This window comes from Myotis daubentonii, chromosome 2 (assembly GCF_963259705.1).
Source record: "Myotis daubentonii chromosome 2, mMyoDau2.1, whole genome shotgun sequence".
NCBI lineage: Eukaryota > Metazoa > Chordata > Mammalia > Chiroptera > Vespertilionidae > Myotis > Myotis daubentonii.
Window position 1 is genome coordinate 20,824,788 of NC_081841.1, and position 19,452 is coordinate 20,844,239.

Here is a 19,452-nt window from a genome sequence, read left to right on the forward strand (position 1 = left end):
TAATCTAGGTTGTAGGTTCTTGCTATTCATCACTTTGAATATTTCCTGCCACTCCCTTCTGGCCTGCATAGTTTCTGTTGAGAAATCAGCTGACAGTCGTATGGGTACTCCCTTGTAGGCAATTGACTTTTTTTCTCTTGCTGCTTTTAAGATTCTCTCTTTGTCTTTTGCTCTTGGCATTTTAATTATAACGTGTCTTGGTGTGGTCCTCTTTGGATTCCTTTTGTTTGGGGTTCTCTGTACTTCCTGGACTTGTAAGTCTATTTCTTTCACCAGATAGGGGAAGTTTTCTGTCATTATTTCTTCAAATAGGTTTTCAGTACCTTGCTCTCTCTCTTCTTCTGGCACCCCCATAATTCTGATGTTGGTACGCTTGAAGTTGTCCCAGAGGCTCCTTACACTATCTTCATATTTTTGGATTCTTTTTTCTTTTTGTTTTTCTGGTTGGGTGATTTTTGCTTCTTTGTATTTCAAATCTTTGACTTGATTCTTGTGATCCTCTAGTCTGCTGTTGGAACTCTGTATAATATTCTTTATTTCAGTCCGTGTATGCTTAATTTCTAGTTGGTTCTTATTCATATCCTCGAGGGTTTTACTAGATTTCTTGAGGGTCTCACTAAATTTATTGGTGGTTTCTAGAAAATTCTTGAAAAACCTTATAAATTTGGTTTTGAACTCTATATCCAGTAGTTTGCTTTCCTCCATTTCTGTCATTTGTGACCTGTTTGTTTGTCTATGCATTTTGGCTGCTTTCCTGTGTTGATAGAGTGGCTTTGTGTGCTAGGTGTCCTATAGGGCCCAGTGGCTCAGCCTCCCCAATTACCTGAGGTGGACACTCTTGGTGCACCCCCTTGTGGGCTGTGTGCACAGTGTTGTTGTAGTTAAGCCTTGATTGTTGTTGGTATCAGTGAGAGGAATTGACCTCCAGGCCAATTGGCTGTGAGAATCAGCTCTGTCTATGGTGGGAGAAATTCTGTGCTGGAGACACCATTATGGGGCAAGACTTGCTTCAGTGGGGCTTTGGTGCTCTTTGAGTCTGCCCCCTGAGTGTGTCCCTTATGGATCTGAGGACTTGTAATCTGGATGGTCCCACTCTGACCACTGGGTACACTGGCTCTTGGATCTCTAAGGAGGTGCTAATTTAGTCTCTGCCTGAGGCTACCCAGCTAGAGCTATGGAGAGATCTACAGATTCCTCTTCTTTTTTTGGGATTTGGAGGTGCCCAGATGAGGCCCAGCTGTGATGCAATGCAAGCTGCCATGGGGCCTTGGGCCTTCTTTTGGAAGTTCTGGGTCTCTCTGACCCAGCTGCAGTTTGTTATGTAATTTTCAGATTGCAAAGGCCAGGCCTTTCATATGCAAAAGCCTCTGTGCACAGCTTGGGTGGGGTTTCAGGGAATCAACAGGGTGGAGCAAACAGCTATGGCAGATCCTCAGTCCTACCCTAAGAGGTCCCGTGTCTCAGTGTCCCAGTAATCGCTGCAAGCACCTCTGAGAGAAAGCTGCCCTCGAGTTCCGACTGATGCCAAACAGTCCAGTTTCTCCCCGTATGAGTCTGGGTCCCTAAAGACTTGCCCAGAACTGGAGTTCAGAGCAGTCAGGAGCTTGAGACTCCCTCCTGATTGTAAAAGACAACCGTGTTCTCAGTTGCCAGCCCTTTCCACGTGCGCCTTCATACCTCTGCACTTTACTTCCTCACCTCTTCTGAGTCTCAGTGTGCTTTTCTCTTTCCTTCCATTTATAGAATTTCCACTCAGCCAGCCTTCCTGTGGTTCTGGATGATGTCCGTTTTGTCTTTTAGTTGTATTTTTGAAGTGGTTGTGCGAGGCAGCAATTTCCGGTGTTTACCTATGCCACCATCTTGGTTTCTCCTCCTATGTCTTAGAATTATAGTAAAGACTACGAAAAATGCTCAACAGGAATTGAATGTCTCCATACTATGGACTATTGGTTTAACCGGAAAATAGAGTGTATCACTATGAGGAATGAAAATAAAGGAATGTTTTGCCATTGTGTCAGTCAGATGGGGGGAAAAAGAAAACTGGTTTGAAAAGCATTAAATTTGATGGGGGAGTCAGTTGCCAACATCTGTCGATACGTCAATGGGAAGATAACAAGGCTCTTCTTAACCTTTTGTAATTAAGAAAAGATGAGTTTAGAAAACACTTCTGGAATAGGGGAATAAGGACCTCTGAAGATTTGCTCCTCCATTGAGTTAAAGAGAGCACTTTACAACTTGTCAAAATAAAATTTTTAGAACTCTAGAAATTAACCAAATTAACCCAAGAAGCATTTATTCAAGAAAAATGGCCGAATCTCAGTAAGAACAGTGAGATTTGTTGTATTTAAATTTGTCCTGTTTTCATCCCTCTCACCTCAGCTCCATGGTCACCTTGAAAACTAACAGTTCCCCAGTCATGGTAGCTGTGAAAATGATCAGTCTAGCAGCCACTGCTGGAAGACATGATGGGTTTGGAGCTTACCCCAAAGCCCCATCCCTAGAAAGTTGTCACTATTAGATCTGTCTGGAAGCTTCCTAGAAAAGTCATATCCATAGGACTTGTCTTTATTTTACCTGATTCAGATCTAATAGTGTTATCCCAGAGTGTTTGTTAAAAAAAAAATCAATGACAATTGTTTAACATCACAGATGCTTGAGGTGGCAAGATCAGGTTATATAAATAAGATGTCTATAAAAAAAACTTAAAAGAAAAATCTGGGAGAGGAAATGTCCATAGGGGACATTGATAAGCTCTGACATATTCCTAGGAATTTAGAAGGCCATGCACACGTGCAGAGCTTCACATATCCTGGAAAGACCTGAGAAGGCCCCAGAACTAAAAACAATAATTTTGTAAATTCTTATTTTAAGACTTTTGAGATAGAGCAGTTGAGTTAGATTAAATTTCCTTTGGGTGATTTTTTTTTTTTGACTACACAGTTCCTAAACTTATAGATCATAAAACTTTAAAATTTTAGAGTTGAAAGAATCCTATACGGCCGAAACCGGTTTGGCTCAGTGGATAGAGCGTCGGCTTGCGGACTGAAAGGTCCCAGGTTCGATTCCGGTCAAGGGCATGTACCTGGGTTGCGGGCACATCCCCAGTGGGGAGTGTGCAGGAGGCAGCTGATCGATGTTTCTCTCTCATCGATGTTTCTAACTCTCTATCTCTCTCCCTTCCTCTCTGTAAAAAATCAATAAAAAATATATTTTAAAAAAAAAGAATCCTATATGTTTAGAGTTGAAAGAATCCTATATGAGACTTTAAAATAATTATTTTCTCTAAAAAACACACACACCCCTCTCCATTAAAATGAGATAGAGTGGTTTCAAGTGACAACAAGACACAGGATGAGGCCTGGATGTGCAAGGCTGAAGAAGAGTTTAGATTAGTCATGAGAGTTGGGGCACTTCTAAGGTTGGGAGACAGCATAGCATAGTATTTTTGTTTTGATTTTCCAAAGGATAGGTGTAAGGGCACAAACTAAAAGCCAGACTTGCAGGGTTTGAGTCCTCACTCTGACACTTAGAAGCTGTGTGATCTGGGACAAGCTGCTTAACATATTTATGCCTCCTTTTTCTCTTCTGTAAAACAGGACTAATAATGTATCAACCTCCCAGGATTGTTTCAAGAACTGAGTGAATATTTGTAAAGTCTTACTATAGTATTTGGCATTTGATAAGCACTATATTAAAGTTTTGTAAAAGTAATAGGTGAATGTTTCTGTATCTTAAGGATGTTTAATCAGGAGATTTTATGCATGATCATAACTCACTCCATTTTTAAAATATATTTTTTATTGATTTCAGAGAGGAAAGGAGAGAGAGAGAGAGAGATAGAAACATCAATGATGAGAGAGAATCATTGATTGGCTGCCTTCTGCATGCCCCCTCCTGAGGATTGAGCCTGCAACCCGGGCATGTGCCCTTGCCTGGAATTGAACCTGGGACCCTTTGGTCCGCAGGCCGAGGCTTTATCCACTGAGCCAAACTGGCCAGGTCACTCCATTTTTTTTTCTTTTTTCACACTAAACTCTCAGAGAAACAAATCTGTCTCAGAACAGAGAAAAGAATACGGAGACTTAGTCCCCCAGCCCAGCCTTAGAACCTCCTGGTGCCCAACCATCCCCATCTTTAGCTGGTCACCTTTTCTCAGCATTCCTAACCCTCCTAGAAGTCAGTGGAGGCCCAGCTTCCACTAAAGTGTGATCTGCAAAGCAGGATATTCTGGTAGCCCCAGATCCAAGACTCTGGGGTCCTGCAGGGGCAAGGGCAAGAAAACTGTGAGTTGTTCTGAGAGAGATTAGGGAGACTGGGTTCCAGACCTTCTCTCACTCTAGACTCTCACTTGGAGCTAATTCCTGCTCTGGAATCATATGTGTGGGTTCCATCAGAGGAACCCTCCCATCTAGCCACAAGGCAACAGAACCATGCTATGAAAGCTCATCACTGCTGAAGGGAAAACGTGTTCAGTTCTTCTCACAGGGGAACCTTCCCAGATATGTTCCCCAGAACCATCTCAAGGGCATCTGGGGTCACATGCCAGCCAGTGGTAGAGCTGGGATTGCAATGTCTTTGACTTCATGTCTTTCAAGCAGCCAAAAAACAAAACAAAACAAAAAACGTAATGAGGAAGCATAGGAAATAGATGGTTGAGGATCCTTCCAGTAAAAAGAGCTGGGAGGAGCTTTGTAAGAAACAACCAGCCTTGTCTGTGGGAGAGAGTTTGAAGCTTATTCTGACAGGCTGAGTGGCCACATCGAGGTCACAACCCAATTCAGAGCACTTTCCTCAGGTAATCAATGGGAAGTGGGACATCGTTTCCAAGATTATAAAAATGCTTTCTGTGAAAGAGATGGAAAAATAACTGGCTACACATGAGAAGTTTTCCTGATGAGCAGGAAACAGTAACACCCAGAATATGAATGGCTATTGCGCTTAAAAGCTGCTACCTGCTCCTTCCTCTCCCTGCTCATGTGTACACAAAGGCACTTGCTAGAGATTGCCTAGAGGGCCAGGCTTAGAGCCCATGGAGATTCAGGAAAAATTGTTGCAATTACTTGCAAACCTGTTCTCTGAAGCAGGATAATTTCATGAGCCAGAATAAATCCTTCCGTGACAATGAGTAATTTTTATGGTCTTTCTGCAGCCATCTAACTAATTGCACATCTCTCATTTTACAATTTCCCCTCCCCCATCAGCACAAGAGTAGTAGTTAGCACTGACCTTGGCCTCTTCTGTCTCAAAACCTATTCAAAATTGTTAGAAGGGAAAAAATATGTAGGGCTGGAGGCTATGCAGAGCCTTCACCCTCTTATCCTGTTCTGTTGTTTTCCAGGCCTATGTGGTAAAATCAGCCAGTGGTGGTTAAGAGGTTATACATTCTCTAAAGTGATTAAAGCCTGTCTGAAGCACAGTTATCTCTTCTCCTCTCACCAAGTTGCCCTTTTAAAAATTTAATTTGTTCAACTTTTATAATTGGGCTAGGTTTAAAGGATGATGAAATTCACAGACATGGGAGTTGGAGGGGAAGACAGATCCATAGACAAATAAGTACTGGTTGTGAGATGAGGGCATAATTCAGCTAGACCATGGGCTCAGTAGGGACCCAAAGAAGGAGGCCCTTACTCACCCAGTGGTCAAAGGAGGTGATGTTTCAGTTGAAAATGAGTAGAAATTCTCCAGGTAGAAAATTCAGGGAAGAGGGACAGCATATGCAATGGTTTACAACAACTTTGCAATTTAGGGAACTGCAAATACTACAAATACTTTAGTTAGCTTACAGGGATTAGGTGGCAGAGGGAGCACAACAGTGAATGAGGTGAGGGGTGGTTAGCAGAGCAAGGTTCTTAAAGACCTCCCAGGCTATCCAGAGGAGTTGGGGCTTTAACCCGGCAGCAATTGGAGGATGTCAAAGTTTTTGTTTGTTTTAATGATGAAGGAACACGGAATTTTGGAAGAGAGCTGCCTACAGTGTGGAGCAAGGACAAACCAGAGGGAGGCTGTTTCATGGATAGAAGCAGAAAGGCTAACAAAAAGGAATGAATCTCAGAGCAATACAAGTGCAAGAATCAGCAAAACTCAGCGACTGATTCATCTGGGTGAAGGAGAGAGGACAACATGGAATATATCTGGCTTGAGTCCCTGGATGGATGGTGGTTCTGTTAATTAAAATAATGAATATAGAAGATTTGAAGAGGGAGATAAAATGCTTTAAAGGATGTAGAGCAACAGAATCTCTCATTGCTAGTGGGAAAGTAAAACTGTAGGACTATTTGAAAGACAGTGGCGGTTTCTTACAAAACTAAACATACTCTTACCATATGATTCAATCAATAATCATGTTCCTTGGTAGTTACCCAAATGAGTTAAGAAGTTATATCCACACAAAAACCTACACATAAATGTTTATAGCAGCTTTATTCATAAGTGCCAAAACTTGGAAGCAACCATGATGTTCTTCAGTAGGTGAATAAATACTGAAACTGTGGTATATCCAGACAACAGAATATTATTCAACAATAAAGATAACTGAGCTATAAGCCATAAAAAGGCATGGAGGAAATGAAATACACTTATTGCTAAGTAAGAAGCCAATATGAAAAGGCTACTTACTATATGATTCCAACTATGACATTCTGGAAAATGCAAAACTATAGAGACAGTGAAAAGATCAGTGATTTCAAGAAGGAAGAGGAGAGAGAGATGAATAGATGGAGCATAGGGGACTTTTAGGTCAGTTATACTATTTTGTATGATACTGTAATGGTGACTATACATTTATCAAGACCCATAGAATGCACAACACAAAGAGTTAATCCCAGTGTAAGCTACTGACTTTAGTTAATAATATATCAAAAGGGGCTCATCAATGTAACAGACGTATCACAGTGGTGCAAGATATTAATAATAGGGGAACCTGCAAGGATATTAATCTTGGGGAGATATGTGAGAATTCTCTGCACTTTATGCTCAATTTTTCTATAAACCTAAAACTGCTCAAATAAATGCCTATTATTATTTTTGAAATTCAAAAATAAGGTTTTGACTTTTGTCCTCTTTTACATACACATTTTTCTCCCCTTGCCTGAAGGCAGAGGGCATATATGGCCAGGATTTAGCCTTCTAATCGGTAGTAGCTGTCAGCATTTAGAGATCTTCTCTTCAGAAGCTTAAGACATGATTTCGGACCCTATGAAGTTATATTATAGTGGAAGAGAGAGGAGTCACACAGAGTGAAGCATAGAATATGACAATTGGAAAGGACTTTATATCAATGCTCCATCTTAAAAATAGAGAAATGAGTTCCAGAGAGAAAAATTATTTGCCTAGTATCACCTGACTCATGTTTTAAAATTCATTCATCCTCTATCCATCCAATCCTTTCAGATATCAGCTTGTGTTTAGGGTGGGAATAGATGGATAAGAGAGAATGACTAAGATCAAGTTACTTCTAGTCCAATGGAGCAAGAGATCAATAATACGAAAGCTACAGAGAAAGCTACAGAGCACTGTAATAATTCCTGTAAGAGAGGTACACTTGGGACAACAGGAGAGTGGGTCCAAGGTTAGGCGTTGTCTCAATCAGCAAGGTTCAAATTGTGGATGGATTTGACAACAATATCTCTTCCTAAGGTAGAGTCAGAGCTGGAATCCAGACTACTCCATTTCCCCTTTACTCCTCCTCTTGACTATGAAGAGATTGTTAGGTATAATACCAGGTGGTTGTTGGTAAACCAAACTGGATCACTGGCGAGCTGTGAAGGTAAAGAGAAAGCTGTCCTCAGGAAGGACTACCCGAGGACAGCTTTCTGTTTGTCAAACTGATGCTCAGTGGGCATTTCCACACAGCAGATAAAAACATGTCCTACCACTTGTTCCTTCCAGGTAACCCTGATACATGGCACCACATAGCTTTAGGTGACAGCTTTCTTCCTTCTGGATTCCTCCCACAGTTCACTCTGGAGACAGGAATACCTTCCCTGTAGAATTGTTCAGGCTTTCCTGCCATTTAGAGTGTTTTGTCTTCTCAGCCCTTATTGATTTGTCATATTGTCACTGAGGAAACTGTACTATGTAGGCCCTCACAAACCTACATAGGTTTTGGAAGAGAAAGCAATTTAATCTACTTTTCCATGTGGCTTTCAAAAAGCTTGAAAATCAGATATTTTATATCAAGTGACAAGCAACAACTAGAAATTTGAAACTCAGTAAAAAAAGTCCTTCTTTTGATGAAAAATTTCTTCTGTATGTTTGGAAACCAAACTCTTATATTAATTGAATATACTAAGCACACACAAAGCAAAACAATTTTTTAACATCTCCCGTTTATAATTCTGGCTTCAGAGGCTTTGTTTTTCAAATGTTTCTGACAAAGTTTTGACTGTTTTTTAGATATTTTATGTGCTCCCAGCTCAAGCTAGCTCATGGTGTTTTTATTTTTTTAGGCCAACCAACCTAATTCTCTGAATCACGTAATATCCTTTTACGTTTCAAATGTTTTCCATATCACCGTGTCACAGGAAATGCCACAATTACCCAGGAAGATGAATAACATGTGGCTAAGATTTGAAGTTAAGGTGGAATCATAGGTGTAGTGGGCAGATGCCTGGACAGAAAAACTGAAGCTTCCATTCAGCCCTGCTAATGGTTAGTTGTATATCTCTGAAAAATATCTGATTTTTAAAATTCTTTGAAATCTTTGCCACTCTTGGCCTGTCTAATAATGGAGAACAAAGTCTTGTGTACCATTGTTTGGAATGAAAGACATCAAAAGAATTAAACATTCAAGAAGAGAAAAATGTTCCCCAAAGGTCCCAGGTACCAATAATCAAAAAAAGTTCCCCTGACTCTCTGCACAGCCTATAGGACAGATAAATTGGGTCAGTTTTACATGGTGAAAATTAAGGTTTATCTTCGTAAGAAGCACACATTTTGAGTATATATACTAAGGAAAAAATAGGGATTAACTAAACATTGAAGTGTGTGGTAATGATGATGAGTGCTTCATAATCTTCTTATAGTCTTCCCAGATATTCTTATCTCTTGATCGGCTGCCTCCTGCATGCCTCACATAGGGGATGCAACCTGGGCATGTGCCCTAACTGGGAATCAATCCATAACCTCCTAGTTCGTAGGTTGATGCTCAACCACTTAGCCTCACCAGTTGGGCTATTGAAGGGCATCTTAATCTATGGTTCGCGAACTTGCATGGCAATAAGTAACATCTTTTTATTTTTGTCCTTCCATCATTTTTAAAATTCCCATCCCACACTCCCCTCCCCTTTGGCAGCCATCAGCTAGTTCTCTATGTCTATGTGTCTGTATCTATTTTGTTTTATTTATTTATTCTTTAGATTCTACATATAAGTAAAACCACATCATGTTTGTCTTTCTGTTTCACTTATTTCACTTAACATAATATCCTCTAGGTCCATCCATACTGTCAAAAATGACAAATTTCATTCTCCCTTATTGCTGAAAATATCCCATTATATATATATATATATATATATATATATATATATATATATATATATATATATATATATATAATTTTTATATAACTAAAATTTATAATAAACTCTTATGTATATGAATGAACTTATTCCCTGACCCTCACCTTCTGAGAGCCTGTTACTAAACATCTCTAGATTCAAAAAAGAGACATCAGAAGAGGCTGGAGTTGTCAGAAGGAGCTGGGGCTGGACATAGGCCCTAAAAGTCAGAGGGGAAGACTGGGAAGGGGGAAGTAGCACATTATTCCTGTCAGGAAGAACAGCAGGAGCAAAGCACAGAGGTGGGAAAGGCTCCATCTGTGCAGGAAACAGTGAGGAGTCTGGGCTGCTGGGAGAGAGGTGGTGATTGGGAGCTGTGGGAGATCAAGCTGGACAGGCTGGGAAGGGCTGAATTCCGGAAGTCAATGTAAGCGAGAAGCTCGGATTTGATTTAGCAGGCAATAGGGAGCCACCTCCGACTCTTTAGAAGGGGGGTGATGAGAAGTGAGCAGTGATTTAGGAGGATTAATAGGGCCGCAGTGTTCAGGATACAGTGGAAGAGGGAGAGACAGGCCATGTCCCCCCAGAAAGCAGATCAGAGATTCAGGACTGACGGGTAAGGTAATGCAGCCCTTTGCCTCTGTTCTCCATCCACCTTCTCTCTTGCTTTCCTTCTGCCAAGCTCAGCCATGCCCCCCTCCCTAGAGCTTAGTCTCCAGCAGCTCTTTCCTTTGGGGTCTGTGATTAATTCTCTCTTAAAAGTATCTGCTGATAGATCCAAGGGGCATTTCATAAATCCTGCCTCATTATGTAAAGCCCAGTTTAAAAAAATTCCTTTTGTCTGGAGCAATTATAAAATAATAAAATCTGGCCTGAATCTAAGCCTGCATCTCTTCCTTCTCTGAGAAAGGGATTCAGAGATGATCACAAAATTCTAGGAATGAGGGAGTTTCATTCTGTATTTAAAGAAGACCAAGAAGTAAGTAGTTAAATCAGCATTAATAATGCTCTTCAAAATCTATCATAGAGATTTCTTCTCTATTCTTTCTCTGTATTTGTTTGCCCTGCCCTTACGTACACACACACACACACACACACACACACACACACACTCCCAGTACTTAGCAATATGTCAGTTGGCTGTCTTCTTTTTAGTCTGGACCACTGAGAAAGAGATATGCTCAAAAGGGATGACCAAACAAAAAAAGTCAAATAGCTGCCATTTACCATCTTTTCAAGGATGTGGGTTGCCTTTAGGGGCACTGTGTGGCACCTAAGTCATGGTCCTCTTCAGTAATGGTATTTTCTCTGCTGGTTTAAATGGTCCAATCACACCCATCATGCCATCTGAGGTGAGAACAATGCCTGGCTAATAATTCCATGGCCCCAGCATTGATTGAATGGTCTTTGGGTCATGAGGTTGGAGTGGTGTTGGTGGAGTCAGTGAGGCAGAGATGGCTCCTTTGACTTGATGGTCTCCTGTCTTAACATTGATCTGCCCCTGTTTTTCTAGGGACATACATGGTTGGGCAAATGCAGAAAAAACTCTCTCACTGCAGAAAGTGAAAAATATCAAAAGTGAATAATATCATATTTTTCCCTTTAAAAATATGATCTATTGCAAAAAAAAATGTGCCCCAGGTGTTTTTTTTTTTCTCTTTCCACATTTTATTGCTTTCTAGGAGTTACCAGCATAGGTCCTTGAACAGATTCTTGTGTGCAATCTGGCGCGCGTGCGTGCACACGCACATGGTATTTCTATTTCGTCTTCAAAATGCCAACCATACAAACACATCTACCCAAATTCCTCAGCACTTATAATTGCTGCTTTCCTGCTTCATTCCTCCTCTCTCCCTGTTGACAACCCAAATAGGCTCAGCTCCCTAATTTTTCTCCCTACTAAGGACAAAAATAAAAAGTCATAAATACCAGAAATTTCTAGGAGCTAAGTCAGTTCCTTCTCATGAATGATTTGTATGCTGGACTCTGTCTGGTATCCAATACTCAGTCACGTGGTAGGTTGAAGGCATACTGGTGCCCATACCTCATAATTGAAAACCTGTCAATCCACAGCAATCAGTAAGCCCTTCCTTTTTGCACTGAGCTAGGCACCTGAGAGATTCAAAGAATATAATGTGTTTTCTAGCTTCAAAGGGAAAGAAACTAATGTGCAAAACCATTTGAGAATAATTCAGTGCTAAATTGAGCAGCACTGCCTGGAGGAGACAGTGCATGTTGTCAACAAGGGCTAGATTAGGAGTCAGAAATGCGAGCTCTTTCCACCCTCTCACTGCCCCTGCAGCACACAGACCCCAGCACCCCTCTTTCACAACACTAATACAGTTCATCCTTGGCCCATATAGGATATTTTGAACTGGATATTCAATAAGGTTCAACATTACTGTGAGAACAAAGATAGTAAGGTTGTATTTCACAAGTAACAGAATACAAGCTATTCTGGGTTTCCATATTCACAACTTCACCTATTAGGATTGTGCCTCAACAATGACCAAATGAACAGGCTGACTACACAGAACCACAACTGCCAACAGGGTCTAAACCCCGAAGCATGGAATTTTGATTGGGTTGTTGTGCTTTGGGTTAAGTGTTGGTTTGCTTATTTTAATTTCCTCTCAAAAAACCATATGCCTATTTCAATTTGTGACACAAATAGCTTTGAAAATATCCACTTCTCTGTAGTTCTTTAATATCTAGGATTCTCATCATTGAATTTTTAGAGCCCAAGGACTATATGAGATTAGAAAGTCAATTAATTTCTCCCCCTGCCTCCAGATCCAAACATCCTTCCCCCCGCCCCCCACAAAAAGCCTACAGTCTCTCTCTCAATTCTATTTTATAGTCTGTCATTTCTCAATATTAAGAAGTCATCCCTTGGGTTTTATCTATATTTTGCTTATAATAGATCAAGCTAATTTTTAAAAGGTATTTTAAAAGGATATTTGTTCATTCATTTGTATTTACTCAACAAATATTTAATGGATGTCAACTCTGTGTCAGCAGTATGGTACCTCTCCATGGGGCTATTGAAGAGAGAGGGATGAAACAGGAAATAAACATAGGCTGGCTCTCTCTGTTAGAAGCTAAGCTCCTGGGATCTGCTCAGAATATGGGGGATCTTCCCAGGACATAAAGATTCACACCCTGCTGGGGGAGTGAATTCTAGTACAGGACATTAAACAAATGGCCCCAGCCGACCCTTCCTCTAAGCCAGTGGTTCTCAACCTTCCTAACGCCGCAACCCTTTAATACAGTTCCTCATGTTGTGGTGACCCCTGACCATAAAATTATTTTTGTTGCTACTTCATAACTATAATTTTGCTACTGTTATGAATCGTAATGTAAATATCTGATATGCAGGATATATTTTCAGGGGTCGTGACCCACAGGTTGAGAACCGCTGTAAGCCATCAGACCCTCAAACAGACAAGTGGATGAATGCAGTTGCCAACTTCTTAGACTTTGATAGACAGGGAAGCCACACAGGTCTCACATACAGAAGGGAAGGGAGCAGAGCCAAAAATCACCTATGGCTGTCAGAACAATTAGAAGGTCTGGACAAATTGCTCACATCAAGCACTGTGTGCAAACTACAACAACCAGAACAATGCAAAATTCAGAAAAAAATTTAGCATGGAAGAAGCATATTGAAGGAAGAAAATCATACTGTTTACATTTCGCACTCTAGAAAATTTTAATAAGAACTTGAATTAGATTTAAAAAGTAGCTTAAATACAAGATGATAAATCAATGAAATAAAATATTTGGAGATCTAAGGAAGAATTTTTTAAGGTAAAAACAACGGTATCACAGAACAATAAATAAATAAATAAATAAATAAATAAATAAATAAATAAATAAATAAATAAGAAACAGTAAGGAAAGGGACAGTTTTAGTTGAAAATCAAAGTATTACCATCGAGAAAAGGTTCAATATCATTTTTTCAAACGCAGAAGAAAAATATACTGTGAAGAAATCAATTGCAATATAATAGACATGGAGGAGAGGAAAGGCAATTCAACATGTGGATAACTTATATAATTGATTTCCCTGATGTAGAGAACTCAACAAAGAGGCCATAAAAAGATGACATATATAATAGGAGAAAATTTCCCTAAAATGAAAGAATATTTAATATCTGATTTATTTGAATCTTCTGTGGAATCTAGCAGAGTCATAAAACTAGATAAAGATTATAAGAACCAGTTGTGGTATCAGATAATTGCAGCCCAGGTTCTGCCTACCATCCCTAATCCCTCTCCCTGCCCCCCAACCTCCCCAATACCCCCAACTTTCCCCCTCCACCCCTGCCTGCCTCATCCCAAACCATCCTCATCTGAGGCTTTGTAAAAGGCTGTGATTGAACACCCAGGCTAGAGAAGGAGATAAAACCAGGGCTTGGCATTCACACAACTTGGACTTGACAATGAGAAGAGGTGTAGAGGAATAAGGGAAAACACTCATTTTGATTATCCAGAGCTTCACAGTTTAATGGAATTTTATTAAACTTGACTCAGATGCAAGTGACAATAAACCCAACCCCAAATGGCTTAACTGAAAGTATGAACTTACTGAGTCATACAACTAAAACCCTGGGAGAGGTTTGGCTTCAGGCCCTGTTGGTTCTAGGTGCTCAAGTGGTGTCTTTCTCTATCCCTCACCTCTGCTATCTTCTGTGTGGGCTTCATTCTCAGTTAAGTTCTCCCCTCGTGATGGAAGTAAAAGATTGTTGGTAGTACAGGTTTACATCTACACCAAGCATGTCAAATTCAAAGGCTAACACAGGCCAAATAAGCAAGGTTTAAGTTTATGTGGGCTGCAAAAAATCAAAAGCTTCAATTTTCATAGAAACGTAGGTTTATTTCAATAGAGACATGCTGAATACAAAGGGCTGAAATAAATGAGTAATCATTAACATAAGATAACAGAACATTTTAGTAGAAATTAATATTTTTTCTTGAACATTAACTTAACAGACACTGCACAAATTAATAAGCATAACGCAAATAAACCTATTTTTCTTGTTCTCCGAAAGCAAAATATTTCCTGTTGCGCACACCAAACAAGTCATTCCAAGACTAATGATGTGGCAATCAGCTGCTAAAATATTCACTGCTAGTATTAGTGGAGAGAAATGGTGTGCCTGCGCCATAATCAGTCATTAGCGAACATTATAGTTCATTATTAATAATTATGTACAACAGGATATTGTAAAAATTAAGTTATGGAATTTTTATTAAAACGTTTCTTACATACCATTATGTTGGTTGGGCTGCAAAAATATTTATTGTGGGCTGCATGCAGCCCAAGGGCCGTGAGTTTGACATGCTTGATCTTCACAGTTCTAAGTCTGGCAGAAAGATAACACCTTTATTTTCAGTGGTTCCATCAAAAATCCTAGATCAGAGCTTCTTTAGACCTGATTGGATCACAGGCCCATCATTGAATAAAGTCCCGAGGCTAGCATAAGTAATGCTCTAATTATTCTGGGCTGAATCACAGTCAATTCTATTCATGGTATATAATATGAGAGAGTGAGGGAGGAGTATTACCCAAAGAAATGAATGTTGGGAAAACAAAAAAATCACTCCTGTACCCTGAAAAATAGGACACACACACACACACACACACACACACACACACGGATATATACCTTCTTATGTGCTCTTAAAACAATAACAGATTTATAAAGTACACATTAATATGATAATTCATATTAATATTATCATTAATATGATAATTCATATTAAGACCCAAGGCTTAAGAGAAAGAATGAAAAAGGATCATTAAAGTGGAAATAATTTTAACACCCAAAGTTTTCGTAACCTCACCACCACCACCACTATCATCTATGTTGTAGAACAAGTCAAGCCTCTTATGTGACAGGTGTGTTGGAATAGGCACCATGCTAATTAATGAACTAGAAACGGTTTATTTTAAAGGCTTCACCCTATAAAATAGGCAGAGTATGGAAGATCACTTGTCAACGGGTGGAGAGCAGATTTAAAGACATGGAGCTAATATGAGAATGGATGTTCATAGAATCATAGAACATTGATGCATTCATTCTGTAGGTAATCATGTTGCACCTACTACCAGGCAGGACACCATGTCCTAGAGATACAGTCCCTGCCTTTAGGGAGCTAGAAGTCAGCTTTCCCAATGCCGTGTCTTATAAAGGAGGAAACGGAAGCCCAGAGAGGATAAGAAACATAATTAACATCACAACATTAATTAGTGGTAGAGCTACGACCAGAATGACTATCACCTGCATGTCTACACTCTTGGTCTGTGAAAAGACATGAACTTGGGTTCCAATAAACCTGGGTTCCCATCTGGTTCTGTTATCCACTAGCTGTAAGAAGCCCACTACCTCCACTTTCTGAAGATCACATGCTTTATGGCTGCCTGGAGGAGTGACTCAGGTGATGTGTGCTGCCTCTGTGGGCATCTGCTTTGTGAGCTCAGGAATATTTCACAGAGATGTCTTCCCCCCGCCCCCCACCCCCGACAGGTTTATGGCTGGTCTTGGCTCAGTGCCTTGAAAACACTCATCATATGATGAAGCAAGAATGTCATCCTGCCGACTATCAATAAACCACAATGGCATTCTCACCCCACCCCAACACCACCCCAAACATCCATTTCCTCCTCCCCTTCAGCCCACTCTCTTCCACATCCCAAAGATATCCAAATATTAGGAAATGACACCTAAAAGGATTCATAGCTCCTGATCAGAAGAGTGGCCGGAACTTGTCTTAGCGATACATTTATGTTTTGTGTTGAAAGCTAGAGTTTGGAAGTGAGCAAGAGTTGTACTGTAAAGGAAACCAAGGAGCATGTTTGAATTCAGGCCTGAAAACCCAGGAAGTAAGAGGACCATAACAGATCCCAGAACAAGACCTCAGTTCAGTTCTTTCCTGAAAAAGCACAAGTAGACTTAAAAGAGGCCTGCTCTCCGTAATCCAGCCCAGATGATTCATCCTGGGCTTCCCTACCTAGGGGAAGAGTGGGTTTTCCTGAAGAAATTGCATATGGGTCTGAGTTTCTGGGATGCAGGGTGAAATGGATGTCACTATGCTGAATTCTAATCATAACCCTGAGAGAGATGGGGAAGGAACTAAAAGGTTTAGTGAAGGCTTTGAGGAGTATCACAGTACTCTCCCAGCACCTCCATAAAAATCACCTCAACCCTTTCCCACCAACTTGCCCATTTCTCTTGTCCAGGGCACAGGCCCTGATATTTTGTACCGAAATCACTTCCAGGGATGAAGCTAAATATGATTCTTATGAAGCAAGAAATAATTTTACAAAAAGCACATTCATGCCCAAGAAGGGAAAGATACAACAATGTTTTGGTGGGAGACAGAGGCTGAAAGAGACAGAGGAAGTCAGGAGATATCAAGATACCAACTAAGATTCTTACACCATACTTTCTCCTAATCAAAAAAATAGGTATCATGTTCTTCATGGCCCATCCTAAAAGAAAAAAAAAGAAAAAAAAAGGAGCAGAGTAGTATGAAAAAGATTCTGAATTGGCGATTGAGGGACTTTCCTGGACTCCCAACTCCCTCAATCTATTTCTCTGGGGCATTGAGCAATTTACTTCTCAGTGTGTTGATCAGTAACTTGGGGATAATAATACAAGTTCGATTTGCTCTTTGAAGCAAATCAAATGATAGATTTGAAAGGATTCCTTATCAATTGGAAAACACTGTTCAAGTTTCAGTCATTGTTATTTCCTGTCCATTTCCTATTTGCATATTGTTGATATAATTATGTCATCATCTTCCATTTAGATTGTAAGCTCATTGAGGGAGGAGCTTGCTGTATTGGCTTTCGTATAACTGGTGCTCAATAAAAGTTTTTGAAAGGATGAGTGGAGAAGGAATGACAGGTACTCAGGGGTTTCTGTCCTCTGCCTGCCATTCCTGGGACCTGGGAGCACTGTCCCATGCCTGTGTCTGTGTCAGCTCAGACCTGGCTGCTCTGGGTCAGCCCTAAAGCTGACCAATTGGACAGAGCCATGCTGGGCTAGAATCCAGCAGAATGTCTTTGCTCGGACTGCCCATCTGTTCTGCCACTGAAGCCAGCACTAAACTTAGCTGTGGTGACTCATGAACACAGGGCTGCCCCAGGCCTCAAAAGTCATCCCAACAAGCCACCTGGCTGTAATCAGTACCTCCCTGTCTCCATCACCCCTTCACCATGCTTGCTGGGCCAGTCCCCAGGATGCAGAGCTGGGAGATAGCACTAATAGGGGTAGCAGCCCCATGAGGACACTCTCCTCACTCAATCAATGGTGCCAAAAGCATAGGTTCTCTCAAAAGTCACTGAGCAAATTCTCCATAACTCCTTGGGGAATCATTCTTTATGGGAATGGCAGTGTTTATTCAGTCATGGGGAAAGAGGGAGGGGATAGCATCTGGAGAATGATGGAAATAATAAGAGCTGTCCGTTTCTTGGCTTAGTGTTTCAGTTCTGTGTTCAGCACACCTTTGTGCTCCTCAGGATCTGCAGGGTTTCAGGGCAGAATCTCAAATAGAGGGAAGCCATGACGGCTTATGTCGGCAACCAGAGACAGCTGGTCACATTTATTCTGGTTTGATTCGTTGTGAATTGGAGCTTGCCCCTTTATTCATTGGCATGCAGCACACAAAGAGCCGGAGGGAGTGTTCTGTTCTGGGTATAGGCGATAAGGGGGTATATTGTGGGCAGTGGATTTAAACATAATAGTAAAATGGTTTAAAGTCAATCTGCTTTTTATTATCACCATGAGCTAAAAAATCTAAAAATGTCCGTGATGAAAGAATCCATGCTGCTGGGCTGGGTTTTCCTTCACTCCCTACCCAACCTTGATATATGCCACAGAACCATACCTTTCATCAACTCTTTCTTTCATCAGTACATTCAGCCACTTGGTTATTAATACAGCAAACATTTTGGAGCATCTACCATGAGAGAGACATTGTGCTTGATGCTGGGGGAACAGAAATGGTTAGGATACAGCTCAGGTTTGCAATGGGCTCACACACAGAGGAGAAAAACAAGACCACCAACAATTACTATAGGAAACTTGAGTGTCCCCGAGCTTGCCAACCTTGAGAGGGACATTTACCCTACAATTAAGTATTTAACTACTGTATTGCTTCAATTCTGAGAGACACATTGAATCCATTTTAAAATGTCTGAAATCAAGATCCATTTAACAACTGATGGTATCTCACAACTACAAATTGCAGCATTTTTTCTTTCTTGGTAGTGCATAAAGCTATAATGCATCTTATAATCCCTTGGCATTTTAGATTGAATGTAGTATGGTAATATAGCCAAGGCCCAGTCTGTGTGTCTGCAGGAATGCAGTCTTTCTCAGGTCTTCCTACGTACAGTTTCTGGAACTCCTAAAGGAATGGCCAGGCCAGCATTTTCATACTGCTGGTCACCTCTGACTAGGTTGTCTCTGGCCATCCATCAGCAGCTCAGTATTGCTTCTCTAGGATACTGTTCCTTCTTCTCGCACTTTGCTCTTAAATTCCTAAGTAAGAACTTACTCTGGGCTGTAACAAACATGTCTGAGGGTGGAGGAGAGCATGAGAGAATTGAAGTGCAGGAGATGGAAACCTAACATTGATAGCAATGATCACAACTGCTTAAACACATCAGCCATGCCCCTGCCAGGAGTTCCTTACCAGGCTGTGGCACCCCATGTAGGGCACAACCCTTTTTCTGTCCCTTACACATCCCAGCCTTCGACCCAAGCACCTAGAGGAAGCAAAGACTCTTAACAATGTGATAATTTCTACTTCTCTGGACAACCCATGCTCTATAGTTCAGTTCCTCATGGTCACCCCTTTTCCATTTCATTGTAGGAGCTGAGCTTTATCTCTTTCGTAACCAAATATGTGTTAAAGAGTTTTTCTCAATAAAATCACAGTC